Here is a 15,137-nt window from a genome sequence, read left to right as displayed (position 1 = left end):
GAACATCTATAATTTAAATTCGGGCTTTTGCCCGAAACGTTGATTTTACTGCTCCTCGGATGCTGCCTGAACTACTGTGCTTTTCCAGCACCACGAATCCAGAATATAATTTAAATAGGTATAGGCACTGTTGCCTTTTTTAGTCTCTAGGTCTTGATTTCTTTGCTGTGTGCATTTCAAAGGAAACTTATCTGTGTTATATAAGGTGACATTCTGAATGTATAAGGTTCTGAATGTCACCTTAATGCTGTCGTTACATGAAGCTATAGCCAATCTGATCATGTTTCACAGTTTTTAGGTTGAAAATCAAGCAGTCTTGCTTCAAATCCCTATGGAGTCTGAAGTGACTCCTGAAAGTCCTAACTAAGTCCCTTGGTACCCTGCAGCAAACTACCTCTCGTAATGGAAGATAAGTGCCTCTTCTTGAAAGACTCACAAGTGTTCTATCCTCTGTTACTGAATTAGATAATCCCTTAAATTTAGCATAGAAAGGAGGGTGCATCATCATCCTGACAACAATATATTGTTTTGATTTATATAAGCTTCTGTTCTAATTTTATGGAGTTAAGTTTGTTTTTGTAATAGTACCCCACGAGAGGTTGGTTAATACAATCTTTTTTTTTGAAAGAGTAGAATAAAGGTGTGGTGGGAGAAGCAATGGCCTAGTGGTATTATGACTAGACTACTAATCTAGAAACTCAGCTAATGTTCTGGGGACCTGGATTCAAATCCTGTCATGGCAGATGCTGACCTTTGAATTCAATGAAGAATTTGGAATTAAGAATGTACTGATGTCTACAGAACCACTGTCAGTTAAACCCATCTGATTTTCTAGTGCTCCTTAAGGAGGGAAATCTGCCATCTTTACCTGGTCTGGCTTATATGTAACTCCAGACCCACAGCAAAGTGATTGATTCTTAGCTGCCCTCTGGGCAATTAGAGATGGGCAATAAATAGTGGCTCGGCCAGCAATGCCCTCATCCCATGAATGAATAAAAAAGTACTATACCTCAACCACTCAGAACCCAACACTACATGGCAATCATTAGTTGGCATTGTTGCTGAGATCCCTCAAGGTAATAGTGTTGGTTAGAACCCGGGGAAATTAACAGTCTGATATGGATATGGTCTGTTTAGAAGATTAATACTTTAAGACGTTCAAAAGTATGTGATGATACATATTGGAAATTAAAGGTCCTTGACTTTTTTCTGCATCAGTTGAAGAGATGTTACCTTTCAGACTTTGAGAAGACATGGAGAGCTGGTCAGCTGCTGGGATATATAACTGACAAGCAGTCAGCAGTATATGTAGGGCAACAACTAGCTGAAAGCAGCATTCCAGATGAAAGCCTTCATCTCAGAGATGGTATGAGGTGGAGAATAGCAAAGTGGGTTCCAATGAGAGTGAAGACAAGCCCTGTTGAGAAGCTCAGAGAAGAAGACTCTATCTCAGCAACTCACAGCTCTGGGAATAAAAATAGAAATTCTTATGGGCAAAGGTAGAAAGTCTTTACATAAATAGTGGAGCAACCAGACTGGGTAGGATAGAAAAGGGAAGGAGTAATGAGAAAAATAAAGTATTTACCTTCAAAATGAGTGTTGTTGCTATTGCAGACAGGTTGTGTTTGGCTACCAAGAGAGAGGAAGGGCCTGGAAATTAATTCATTCCAAGGTTTCAGCATTATAAAAAGTATATAGTTTATGTATGATGACAAAATCCTAGAAAGTCTTAGAATCATAGAATTGTGGACTCCCTACAGTGCAAATAGAGGCCATTTGGCCCATCGGATTTGTCCGGACGCTCCAAAGAGCATTCTACCCTGTCCCAGTAACCCCATATTTACCATGGTTAATATACCAACCTGCACATCCCTGAATAATATGGGGCAATTTAGTGTGGCCAGTCCACTTAATCCCGTACATCTTTGAACTGTGGGAGGAAACTGGAGCACCCGATGGAAACCCGCGCAGACACAGGGAGTAAGTGCAAAGGGAAAATTTAAAAGATTTGAAGCAACAATCTAACAGTAGACAAAAGTTAGAAGAATTTGAAGGCTTTCAGAAGATTGATTTTTTAAACCGTAATTTGGCAAGAAGAATTATGAAGACCTAAGGAAATAGAGGACCTTAAAGAGTTTCCCACTCCAAAACCAGCTCACGACCACCAATATCAAAGCATGGTCCACAAGTTGGTGGAATTTCCACCTCATTTGATAAAAGTAACTGAACATTTGAGGCAGCTCTTCAAGAACATGTAGAGTTTTTTTTATTTGGTCATGAGACATGGGTGTCACTGGCTGGGCCTGGCATGTGTTGCCCATTCCTAGCTGTTTGGTGGGGGTAAGTTGCCTTCTTGAACTGCTGCAGTCCATGTGCTGTAGGTAGACCCACAATAATGTTTGTAAGTTAATTCCAGGATTTTAACTCAGCGATACTGAAGGAATGATGATATATTCCCAAGTCAGGATGGTGAGTAGCTTGGAGGGGAATTTGCAAATGGTGGTCCACACTACCTTGCCTTTCTGGATGGTAGTGGTCATGGGTTTGGAAAGTTCTGTCAAAGGAGACTTGGTGAGTTTCTGCATTGTACCTTGTTGACAGTACACTCTGATACTTCTAAACATCAGTGATGGAGGAAGTGGATATTTGTGGAGGTAATGCCAATCAAACGGACCTGGATGGCGTCAAGCATCTTGAGCGTTGCAACCATCCAGGTGAGTGGGAACTATTCCATCACACTCCAGACTTGTGCCTTGTAGATGGTAAACAGGGTTTGTGGGATCAGGAAGTGTGTTACTCACTGCAATATTACTCGCCTCTGACTTGCTTTTGTAGCTGCTGTGTTGATAGTGAGTTCATATTTCTACCACTCAGTAGGTCAAAGGCAGCAAGTGTGTGCCACACCAACGTATACAAGTACCCCTTCAAGTGATGCACTATCATGTCTTAGAAATTTATCACCATTTCCTTGCTGGGTCAAAGTCTCGGAACTCCCTCCCCTATAGTACTTCGGGGGAGGTGTACCTACAGATAGACTGCAGTAATTCAAGAAAGAGCATCTCCACCACCTCCTCAAGGACAATGAAATCAGGACATTCCTGATGAAGAGCTCATGCTCGAAACGCCAACTCTCCTCGGATGCTGCCTGACTGGCTGTGCTTTTCCAGCACCATACTTTTTGACTCTGATCTCCAGCATCTGCAGTCCTCACTTTCTCCCAATGAAATTCTACCCGAGCCAGTGCTACTTGCAGCTTATGAATAAGCAAATCACCCCCACCACAAAAAACTGTGAAAATATTCATGACAGATAATAAAGATAATGAAACATTATTTCCAATTTAAAAATAAACCGTACTGCCCATTTGTGTTGCAAAGATAAATACGTCCCTTTCCAATTGTCTTAACTGCAGTTTCGGTAGTGTGCCAGTCTATTAAAGATGTGTTCCATATTGTGTAGACCATCTCTTTAATATTCTGTGGATCCAGCAGACACACTGTAATGATCCCCTGAGTACAATACTGCAATCATTATGAAGTATGCTGTAATATTATCCGACACAACTGAGCCAGTCACATGTCTTTTAGTTCTTTTTAACTTTACATTAGTGCTAATGTGCCTTTTTGACTCATTCCCGTGAGAGGGCGAGTTTTAATGTAGGATTTCAGAAATGCTCAATAGATTGTTGCAGAATCAGAAAGAAAGAATCTAACAACACCACAGGCACGGTGGCACAGTGCCAGAGACCCGGGTTCAATTCCAGCCTCACGCGACTGTCTGTGTGGAGTTTGCACATTCTCCCCGTGTCTGCGTGGGTTTCCTCCGGGTGCTCCGGTTTCCTCCCACAGTCCAAAGATGTGCAGGTCAGGTGAATTGGTCATGCTAAATCACCCGTAGTGTTAGGTGAAGGGAAATGGGTCTGAGTGGGTTGCTCTTCGGAGGGTCGGTGTGGACTTGTTGAGCCGAAGGGCCTGTTTCCACATTGTAAGTAATCTAATCTAAAGGTATGACCCTTCATCAGAACTTGTGTCAAAAGTGTTTGGCATTTTTGTTGGATGCTCAGACACCTGCAGTGCCTTACTAGTACTTTCTTTTTTAAGTCAAATGGTCAACATTTCTTCTCTGTTGCTCATTTACTTCACGTTGTATGGAAGGAGAAAGGTTTAGTTAGTGTCATCATTATTATTTTGCCAGTGAAATAACTTAAAAACAAATCTTTTCAGAGGTTATATACAATTTTAAGCTTCACTTCTTTTATCAGGTTACTCTGCAATATGTTATTACTGACCTGGCTGACCAGCTTTAATTTTACAGAGCAAATGTCATTTATTGATAACAGGCTATACACCCACTCATCTGATCATTTTCTTATCACCTTACTGTGTACGGAGGGAGAAAGAAGCAAAATGAGAGTGAGAACTAGAATGGGAGTCAAAACCTTTATGAAATATGTAGAGGTGAGTGAGGGTGGGACGCCTCATGTCTGTAATTAAACCTGAATGATTTGAACTCAGTAAAACCGGAAGAAAAAAGAGAACTCAAACAGCTGATGACAGTCAGATCAGGAATAGAGTCACAAGGCCATACTGCATACATTTTCCACAAGGTCTCAATGGTTAAGCAGTCACTGGCAGCTATTTTCAGTAAAATTGCAATTGTGGAACTGGAACAGGTCTAAGGAAATTGTTGGTTATTTGTATTTGATCAGATATTCACTCTCACAAGCTGTCACATGAGGTAGTGCATTAGCTGATACACTGTTATATGGAATGAGAAGCTCCACTATAAGCTGTTGTTAGAGACTTTTAATGTAACTTAAATCGTCAGAGAAGAACCACAGATAGTTCCTTCTCAGGATTCTCTGAAGCCAGCAAGAAAGGTAATCTAAATGCCGGGTCCTTGTCCAAACTGACTTGTCCTGTATCAAAGTACTAATCACTCAAGACAAAATGACAGTCAAAACAGCAACATGTTATATCATCTCATTGTCTCAGGTAATCCCTTGGAATTGAGTAATACTTGCTTCAACTCCAGTCTGATAAATTCTGAGATGGCTGATAAATCTAGTGGCTATCAGATGTGGGGCTGTTAATGTGTGAAGGGCTAGGTAGCTCTGTTGATTTGAGTTTGTGTGCTCCCTCTGATGCCTTGATTTCACCTCTGCACATTCCTGATGCATTCAGTACTTTCCCAATCAGCCTTACTCCATTTTGTTCCATCACAAACCAGTGTCCCACATGAACAGAGAACAACACAGCCCAGGAACAGGCCCTTCAGCCCTCCAAGCCTGTGCTGTTATATTTTGCCCTTGCATATTACAATTGTCTTCAATTACAGGATCCATACCCCTTTAATCCTTTCCTATTCATGTATTCATCCAGGTGCTTCTTGAATGCTGTGTGTTCCAGGTACTCACCACCCTTTGTGTGAAAGAATTGCCTCACGCATCTCTTTTAAGCTTTACTCTCATACCTTGAACCCATGTCCCCTAGTAATTGAATCCTCCACCATGGGAAAAAGTTTCATATATTCCACTCTACCCCTGTCATTCACAACCTTATAAACGTCTATCAGGTTGTCCCTCAACCTCCCCAGTTCTGGTGAAAACAAACTCAGTCTAACCAATCTTCCTTCACAGCTAAGCTCGCAGTAGCAATAAACATCCTGTTAAACCTTTTCAGGAACAGCATCTCATCTTCCGATTAGGCACGTTACAGCCTGCCGGTCTCAACATTGAATTCAACAACTTCAGATGATTATCCCAGCTCGACCCAGCTTGTCATGGAGCCCACAAGGGAGCAGGCTATTCTGAACCTATTGCTATGTAATGAACCAGACTTTATAAAAAATCTTAAAGTAAGGGCAAACTTAGGAAACAGCGATCATAATATGGTAGAGTTCAGTGTGCAGTTTGAAAGAGAGAAGGCAAAATCGGATGTAATGGTGTTACAGTAAAATAAAGGTAATTATGAGGGCATGAGAGAGGAACTGACGTAAATAGACTGGAAGCAGAGCCTAGCAGGGAAGACAGTAGAGCAAAAATGGCAGGAGTTTGTGGGTATAATTGAGGACACTGTACAGAGGTTCATCCCCAAGAAAAGAAAGATTATCCGGGGAGGGATTAGACAGCCATGGCTGACAAAGGAAGTCAGGAAATATATTAAAGAAAAAGAGAGATCCTATAAAGTGGCCAAGAGCACTGGGAAATCAGAAGATTGGGAAGGCTACAAAAACAAACGGAGGATAACAAAGAGAGAAATAAGGAAGGAGAGGATCAAATATGAAGGTAGGCTAGCCAGTAATATTAGAAATGATAGTAAATGTTTCTTTCAATACATAAGAAACAAACGACAGGCAAAAGTAGACATTGGGCCACTTCAAACTGATGCTGGAAGCCTAGTGATGGGAGATAAGGAAATAGCAGGAGAACTTAATAAGTATTTTGCGTCAGTCTTCACAGTGAAAGACATGAGTAATATCCCAACAATTAAAGGGAGTCAGGGGGCTGAGTTGAGTATGGTTGCCATTACAAAAGAGAAAGTGTTAGAAAAGCTAAAAGTTCTTAAAATTGATAAATCTCCTGGCTCTGATGGGCTACATCCTAGAGTTCTGAGGGAGGTGGCTGAGGAAATAGCAGAGGCGTTGGTGGAGATCTTTCAAAAATCACTGGAGTCAGGGAAAGTCCCGGATGATTGGAAGATCGCTGTTGTAACCCCCTTGTTCAAGAAAGGATCAAGACAAAAGATGGAAAATTATAGGCCAATTAGCCCAACCTCGGTTGTTGGTAAAATTCTAGAATCCATCATTAAGGATGATGTTTCTAAATTCTTGGAAGAGCAGGGTCGGATTAGAACAAGTCAACATGAATTTAGTAAGGGGAGGTCATGCCTGACAAACCTGTTGGAATTCTTTGAAGAGGTGACAAGTAAGTTAGGCCAGGGAAACCCAGTGGGTGTGGTCTATCTAGACTTCCAAAAGGCCTTTGATAAGGTGTCACACGGGAGGCTGCTGAGCAAGGTGAGGGCCCATGGTGTTCAAGGTGAGCTACTGGTATGGATTGAGGATTGGCTGTCTGACAGAAGGCAGAGAGTTGGGATAAAAGGTTCTTTTTCGGAATGGCAGCCGGTGACAAGCGGTGTCCCGCAGGGTTCAGTGTTGGGGCCGCAACTGTTCACATTATATATTAATGATCTGGATGAAGGGACTGGGGGAATTCTAGTGAGGTTTGCTGATGATACAAAGTTAGGTGGACAGGCAGGTAGTACTGAGGAAGTGGGGAGGCTGCAGAAGGATCTAGACAGTTTGGGAGAGTGGTCCAGGAAATGGCTGATGGAATTCAATGTGAGCAAATGCGAGGTCTTGCACTTTGGAAAAAAGAATACAAGCATGGACTACTTTCTAAACGGTGAGAAAATTCATAAAGCCAAAGTACAAAGGGATCTGGGAGTGTTAGTCAAGGATTCTGTAAAGGTAAACATGCAGGTTGAGTCCATGATTAAGAAAGTGAATGCAATGTTGTCATTTATCTCAAGCGGGTTGGAATATAAAAGCACTGTTGTGCTACTGAGCCTTTATAAAGCTCTGGTTGGGCCCCATTTGGAGTACTGTGTCCAGTTTTGGTCCTCACACCTCAGGAAGGACATACTGGCACTGGAGCGTGTCCAGCAGAGATTCACACGGATGATCCCTGGAATGGTAGGTCTAACATACAAGGCTGACGATCCTGGGATTGTATTCATTGGAGTTTAGAAGAATAAGGGGAGATCTCATAGAAACTTACAAGATAATACATGTATTGGAAAGGGTGGACGCTAGGAAATTATTTCCGTTAGGCGAGGAGACTAGGACCTGTGGACACAGCCTTAGAATTAGAGGGGGTAAATTCAGAACAGAAATGCGGAGTCATTTCTTCAGCCAGAGAGTGGTGGGCCTGTGGAATTCATTGCCGCGGAGTGCAGTGGAGGCCAGGACGCTAAATGTCTTCAAGGCAGAGATTGATAAATTCTCAATGTCACAAGGAATTAAGGGCTACGGGGAGAATGCGAGTAAGTGGAGTTGAAATGCCCATCAGCCACGATTGAATGGCGAATGAACTCGATGGGCCGAATGACCTTACTTCCACTCCAATGTCTTATGGTCTTATGGACTCCTCTGTTTTCATTTTGCTCCGTAATTTTATTTTTTAATCTTGTTTTTTTTTCACTGTTCTGTATCTCTTATTTGTTGATTGTCTCTCTTTCTCTTGCTACCCACTCTCTCATCATATTTTTCCTCTCCTCTTCCCCCTTTGCTACCCTTCGCCCCTGTTTTCCATTTTGCCTTTGCTTCACCCATCCCCCCCATCCCCCACATATTTTGTCACATAACACTGGCTTCAACCTTGGTCATTCCCAGCTCCTAATCTCCCAATAATCTCTCTGTGCACTGTCATTATCACCTCTTTATTGTTACCTTTACTTCTGGAGCCATGACTCACCTTCTCTCGGCCTCGTATAAATACCTCCCTACTTCTCCCCTTTTTTTAGCTTTGACAAAGGGTCAGTTAGACTTGAAACGTCAGCTCTTTTCTCTGCTTACAGATGCTGCCAGACCTGCTGAGACTTTCCAGTTTTTTCTTTTTTGGTTTCAGATTGCAGCATCCGCAGTAATTTGCTTTTAAACCTTTTCTGTACCCTCTCCAAAGCATCCATATCCTTCAGGTTGTGTGATGACCAGAAATAAACGCAATATTCCAATTGTGGCCTAACTAAATCTCTATAAAGTTGCAGCATATCTTGTCTATCCTTAAACTCAATGCCCAATTAAGGCATGCATTCCAAAGACCTTTTTTAGATTAGACTACTTACAGTGTGGAAACAGGCCCTTCGGCCCAACTAGTTCACACCGACCTGCCGAAGCGCAACTCACCCAGACCCATTCCCCTACATCTACCCCTTCACCTAACACTACGGGCAATTTAGCATGGCCAATTCACCTAACCTGCACATTTTTTTTGGACTGGGGAGGAAACCAGAGCACCCGGAGGAAACTCACGCAGACACGGGGAGAATGTGCAAACTCCACACAGTCAGTCGCCTGAGGCGGGAATTGAACCTGGGTCTCTGGCGCTGTGAGGCAGCAGTGCTAACCACTGTGCCACCATGCCGCCCACTACCTTATCTACTTGTACTGCCACCTTCAGTGATCTGTGGACCTGTACACCCAGATCCCTCTGCATATCAATACTCCTGGTTCTGCCAGTCATTGTATAATTTCGACCAGTACATGACCTTCCAAAATGCATCATTTCACATTTGTTCAGATTAAACACCATCTGCCATTTTTCTGCCTCCAACTGAACTATACCCTGCTGTATTGTCTAACAATCCTTTTCACTATTTGCAACTCCACCAATCTTGTATCATCCGCAAATTTACTAATTAGACCAAATATGTTTTCCTCCAAATTATGTAAGTAGATCATGAACAGCAGAGATCCCAGCACTGATCCCTGTGGAACACCACCAGTCACAACCCTCCATTCTGAAAAACATCCTTCCACCACTACCCTCTGTCTCCAATGACTAAGCCAGTTCTGTATCCATCTTGGCAGCTCACCCCCGGTACCATGTGACTTCACCTTTTGTACCAGTCTGCCATGAGGGACCTTGTCAAAGGCTTTACTGAAGTCCATGTTGACAGCATCACCCACTTTTCCCTCATCAATCATCTTCATCACTTCCTCAAAAAACTCAGTCATGTTTTTGAGGCATGGCATTCCCCCATACAAAACCATGCTGTCCATCGTTAATAAGTCCATTTGCTTCTGAATGCGTACAGATCTTGTCCCTGAGAATCCTTTCCAATAATTTTCCTATCACCCACGTGAGAATTACAGGCCTATAATATCCTGGATTATCCCTGCTACCCTTCTTAAACAATGGGACAATATTGGCTATTGTCCACTCCTCTGGGACCTCACCTGTGGCCAAAGAGAATACAAAGATGTCTGTCAATGCTCCAGCAATTTGTTCTCTTACCTATCAATATTCTGGGATAGATTCCACTAGGACCTGAGGACTTATCTACCTTAATACTTTTTAAGATGCCCAATACCTCTTCCTTTTTAATAGCAACTTGGCTTAGAAGCTTGATATTCCCTTTCCTGAGATCATCTTCCACCAATTCCTTCTCTTTGGGGAATACTGACAAAAAATAATAATTTTGGATGTCACCTTTGTCTCCTGGCTCCACACATAGTTTCCCTCCTTTGTGCTTGGATGAGCTAAATCTTTCCCTGGTGACCCTCTTGCTTTTTATATATATGCATAAAAAGCCTTGGGATTCTCCTTAATCCTGAGTGCTAAGTACTTTCATGACCCCTTTTAGCTCTCGTAATTTCTTGTTTAAGTTCTTTCCTATTTACCTTCAAAGGCTTCATTTTTTCTCATCCTCCTGGACCTTACGTTTGCTTCCTTTCTCTTTCTGATGAAGGTCATGACATCCCTGGTCATCCAAGATTCATGTCACTTGCCATACCTACCCTTCATTCTCGCAGGAATATGCCCTCCTGAACTCTTATCAGCTGCTGTTTGAAATACTTCCACACGTCGGATGTAGATTTACCCTCAAACAGCCATCTCCAGCCAAAATTCTCCAGTTCCTGCCTAACATTGTTGTTGCTTGCCTTCCCCCAATTTAACACCTTCACCTGAGGACTGATGTTATCCCTATCCATGAGTACCTTAAAACTCACAGTATTATGATCACTACTCCCAAAATGCCCCCTCACTGAAACTTCACTCACCTAGCTGCGTTTATTTCCCAAAACTAGGCCCAATATAACCCTTTCCCTAGTTAGACTGTTTACATACTGTGTCAAGAGTGAGTTGATGGGAACATTTGATCACTTCAAGGGTGTTTTGAGGATATCCACGAAGCATTTCTAGTAACCGCCTGCAAATTCCAAATAGAGCAGCTGCTGTGTGAGTCTCAAGTCTGGCATATATGACATGTCTGGCCCAATGGGGCTTGTCTTAAGTGATTAGTGCTTCAACATAGGGCAAGTTAACTTGCAAGAGGGCATTGCCTTTGGATTATCTTTCCTGCAAGATTCAGAGGATCCTGTCAAGGCACTACTGTTGGTTCTTCTCTGGTGCTTTAAGTTACATTATAAATCTGTAACTCTCAGAAACAGATGCTGAAGGCTTCCATGGGTGAGAGAAAGGTGGCTGTCACAGTAAGTGAACCCTAAATCTGAAATCCCTGAGAAGGGTGACCTCGGTAGCAGGGTATCACTGTGACTATTATATTGACTAAGACAGGTGTCATACTGGTCTAGAGGAGAAAGTGAGGTCTGCAGATGCTGGAGATCAGAGATGGAAATGTGTTGCTGGAAAAGCGCAGCAGGTCAGGCAGCATCTAGGGAACAGGAGAATCGACGTTTCGGGCATTCGGGATTCCTGAAGAAGGGCTAATGCCCGAAACGTCGATTCTCCTGTTCCCTAGATGCTGCTTGACCTGCTGCGCTTTTCCAGCAACACATTTCCATCTCATACTGGTCTAGAGTCAGACCATCACAGAGGATAGGTTTAAAGTATAGGAAGTGACAATTTGGCCCCTCGCTTCTCAGTCAGCTTTTTAAAAAAAAGATTGAGCCATCTCCTATAATCTTGCCTTTATCCCTATGGACCTGTGTAAGTGTCTGCTTCAAATAAAGATCGACTTTCTCTTAAAAGGTGCAATGGTGTCTGGCTCAACAATTATGTGTAGCAAAGCATTCCATGGTCTAGCAACTTAGCACATCAAAAATGCTCTCCTGACTCAAGGACACTTGTCACAGAATCCCCAACCCGAAACACTTGTCATTCCTTGTTCACCATTTCAAAACCGGTTAAGATTTTAAAAGCTCTGCTAATATCCTCTAGGTTTTATCAATTTTGACATTTCTAAAGGTTCTTATCCCTGGCATCACCACGGTCAATCTCTTTTGTTGAGTCTCTATGTTTGTTATGGCCAGATAAAGAACAGGAAGATTTATGTCTAGCTTTGGTTTGGAAGCAGGCCACACTGACCCTCCAAAGAGCATCCCACCCAGACCCATTTCCCACCCTCTCCCTGTAACCCTTCATTTCCCATGGCTAACCTACTTAACCTGCATATACCTGGACACTATGGGCAGTTTAGCATGGCCAATCCACTTAGAGTGCAGCTGTTTGGTCCTCTGTGGCTATGTGACTTGGTGGGGGGGAGTCTGTGATCAGATGAACCATGGCAGGAACTGTTCCCTGTTAGTTTCTGGGAAAGGCAGTTACTCGAACTGTATCCCTATCAATCCCTAGAGCAAAGTTCCATGAGTGGGTATCATTGTTTGTGTAGCCACGTTTTCTCATTTATCCATATGATGTGGCAGCCATTGGCTAAGACAGCAATTGCTGCCCATTTCTAATCGCCCTTGGAAAAATGGTGGTGAGTTGCCTTTTTGAACCACAAGGTAAAACTGGCATGGATAAAGAGTTGGTTGGCCAAAAGGAAGCAGACAATTGGGATAAATGGGTAATTTTGGGGTTGGTAAGCTGTATCTAATGGAATGTGACAGGGACCGGTGCTGTGTCTTCAACCATTTACAATTTGGTAACAGTGACTTGGATCCAAACGTATCATAACTAAATTTGGCAATGACACCAAAATAAGTAAAAATAAGTTGTTCCTTGCAGCCACATGCTCAGCAGAGGGCAAAAAGTGAGTGGGCAAAAACTTGATAGATAGAATATGAAGTGAGTAAGCATGAATTTATTTACTTTGGCTGGAAGAATAGATCTATTAAAAGGAGAGAACTCATGGGACTTGGTGGTACAGAAATATCTGGGTATCCTGAATCACATAAAGTTTGAATGCATGTGCAGCAAATGATTAGGAAAGGCAGATGGAACGTTATTTATTGCAAGGGGGATGAAAAATAAATATAGGGGTGTTTCACTGCAGGTGTCTAGGGCCTCAGTGAGAGTGCATCTATGATCCTGTGTACAGTTCTGGTCCCCTTACTTGAAGAAAAAGGTATAGATTCATAGAATTCCAACAGAATGAAGGCAGGTCAGTTGGGCCATCGAGTCCACAACAACCCTCTGATAAGCATCCCACCCAGACCCACCCCCCTATTCTATCCCTGTAACCCTACATTTCCCATGGCTAATCCACTTAGCCTGCACATCCCTGGACACTATGGGCAACTTGGCATGGCTATAACTTATCTTATAACAAAAGGTTAAATTAGCTCTATCCATTGGAGTTTGGAAGAATGAGAGGTCATCTTATTGAAATATCTAAGATCACGAGCAGACATCTGTGCAAATACCAGGAGGATTTTCCTTCCGTGAGGGCGACTGAAAAACTAGGAAAAATAGTTAAGGAAAAGAGGTCACCCACTAAAGGCAGAGATGAAGTGAATTCCTTTCTCTCTCAAAGGACCATTTGAGTGTGGAATTCTCTTCCTCAGAAGGTGCTGGAGGCTGGATCTTTCACTTTATTCAAGGCTAAGTTCCATTCTTGATGGACGAGAGAAAATGAATCTGAGAACACAACTAAATTAGCCAAGATCTGACTGAGTGGTGCTGGCGGCTTGAAGAGCCAAAAGGTCTACCTGCTCCTAATTCCTAAGCCAGCTTTATTGTGCAGCTACACCCATAATGAGGTGTAATATGAGGGATATCATGTAGTCAGTTATCACAGGACTTACAGAGATCATACAATTCCTGGATTCAGGCTTGGTTCATTAGAGAAAGCCATTGCAATAGGTAAAACATGTGATGAGGTTGCTGGGAGATTAAGGCAATGGACTGCTAATTAATTGTGCTCTTCATGTGTGGGTTTGAATGCCTCTCTCATCTTTCTAGAGATGGCATGGTGGCTCAATGGTTTGTGCTGCTGCCTCACAGTCCCAGGGACCCGGGTTCAATTCCACCCTTGGATGACGGTTTGTGTGGAATTTGCATGTTCTCCCTGTGTGTCTGCATGGGTTTCTTCTGGGTGCTCTAGTTTCCTCCCACAGTCCGAAGATGTGCAGGGTAGGTGGGTTGGCCATGCTAAATTACCTATACTGTGCAGGCTAGGTGGGTTAGCCATGGGATATGCAAGGTTACAGGAATGGGGCAGGGGGCATCTTGATGGAATGCCCTTCAGAGGGTCAGTGTGGACTTGATGGGCTGAATGACCAGCTTACATGCTATAGGGATCTATGTTCTAGAATGTAAAGATTACATATCATTGTTTCCAAAGTGAATGCAAAATGTCCATGTTGAAGTTTAGGATACTTTTGATTTATTGTATCAAGAGTTAAACAAGTATGTTTTCGGCTGTCTATTATATGTTGAAAAAGTTATCAAACTGTTAAAATGCAATATGTTGCCTGAAGCTAGTTCAAACTGAGCGCATAAATGTCGGCCCTATTTTAAAATCTTTTCTCTCTGTAGCTCAGTCAGAGATAATCCTATTATCTATTTAGTTCTCATATGTTGGGGTTTCAGTGCTTCCGTTACCCGCTTGGGTGACTTTAAAAAGTAAGGTAATAGCTCTTGTGTGTCACTTTGATAGCTCTGCTGTTGTAGAAACAGTTACACTTTTAATATATAACTGGACACCCTCATTGTCTTTTCATCTATTTTCTCTGTAATGCAATATTTCTCAGCTGGATCTCCAGACGTTTGGGATGTGTTGGGGCAAGATTTGAATATAGATTTAGATTAAAACTGAATTTAGATTAATTGTATATGTTGCCTTAGATTTGAAATATCAAAATTTGGATTCATTCCACTGCTGACAATGAGTCGGAGTCCTTTTTTAAAAATATGTTTAAGGTTTGAGCACAAAATGGGGTGCTGCCCTCTCAGAGGTGCTGCCTTTCAAGGGAAATATTAAAGACCCTGTCTGCCCTTTCAAGGGGTACACAGATTCTTTAACAGAGTGGTTGGCAAGGTCTGCCTGGTGTCCATGTCGGATGGCCATCTCCAATCTTGTGCCAAACAATCTGATTGTTAGCCAGTCTGGCCACATGGAAATAGCAGATGTCAGAATAAATATCATAGAATCCCTAGAGTGTGGAGGCAGGCCATTTGGCCAAACACGTCTATACCAAAACGCTCCAAAGAACATTCCACCCAGACC

The sequence above is a fragment of the Chiloscyllium plagiosum genome, unplaced genomic scaffold (genome assembly GCF_037043375.1).
Source record: "Chiloscyllium plagiosum isolate Xiang-an unplaced genomic scaffold, Cpla_swu_hap1 HiC_scaffold_26, whole genome shotgun sequence".
NCBI lineage: Eukaryota > Metazoa > Chordata > Chondrichthyes > Orectolobiformes > Hemiscylliidae > Chiloscyllium > Chiloscyllium plagiosum.
The sequence above is the reverse complement of the archived record's forward strand: the minus strand, read 5'-3'. Positions refer to the sequence as shown.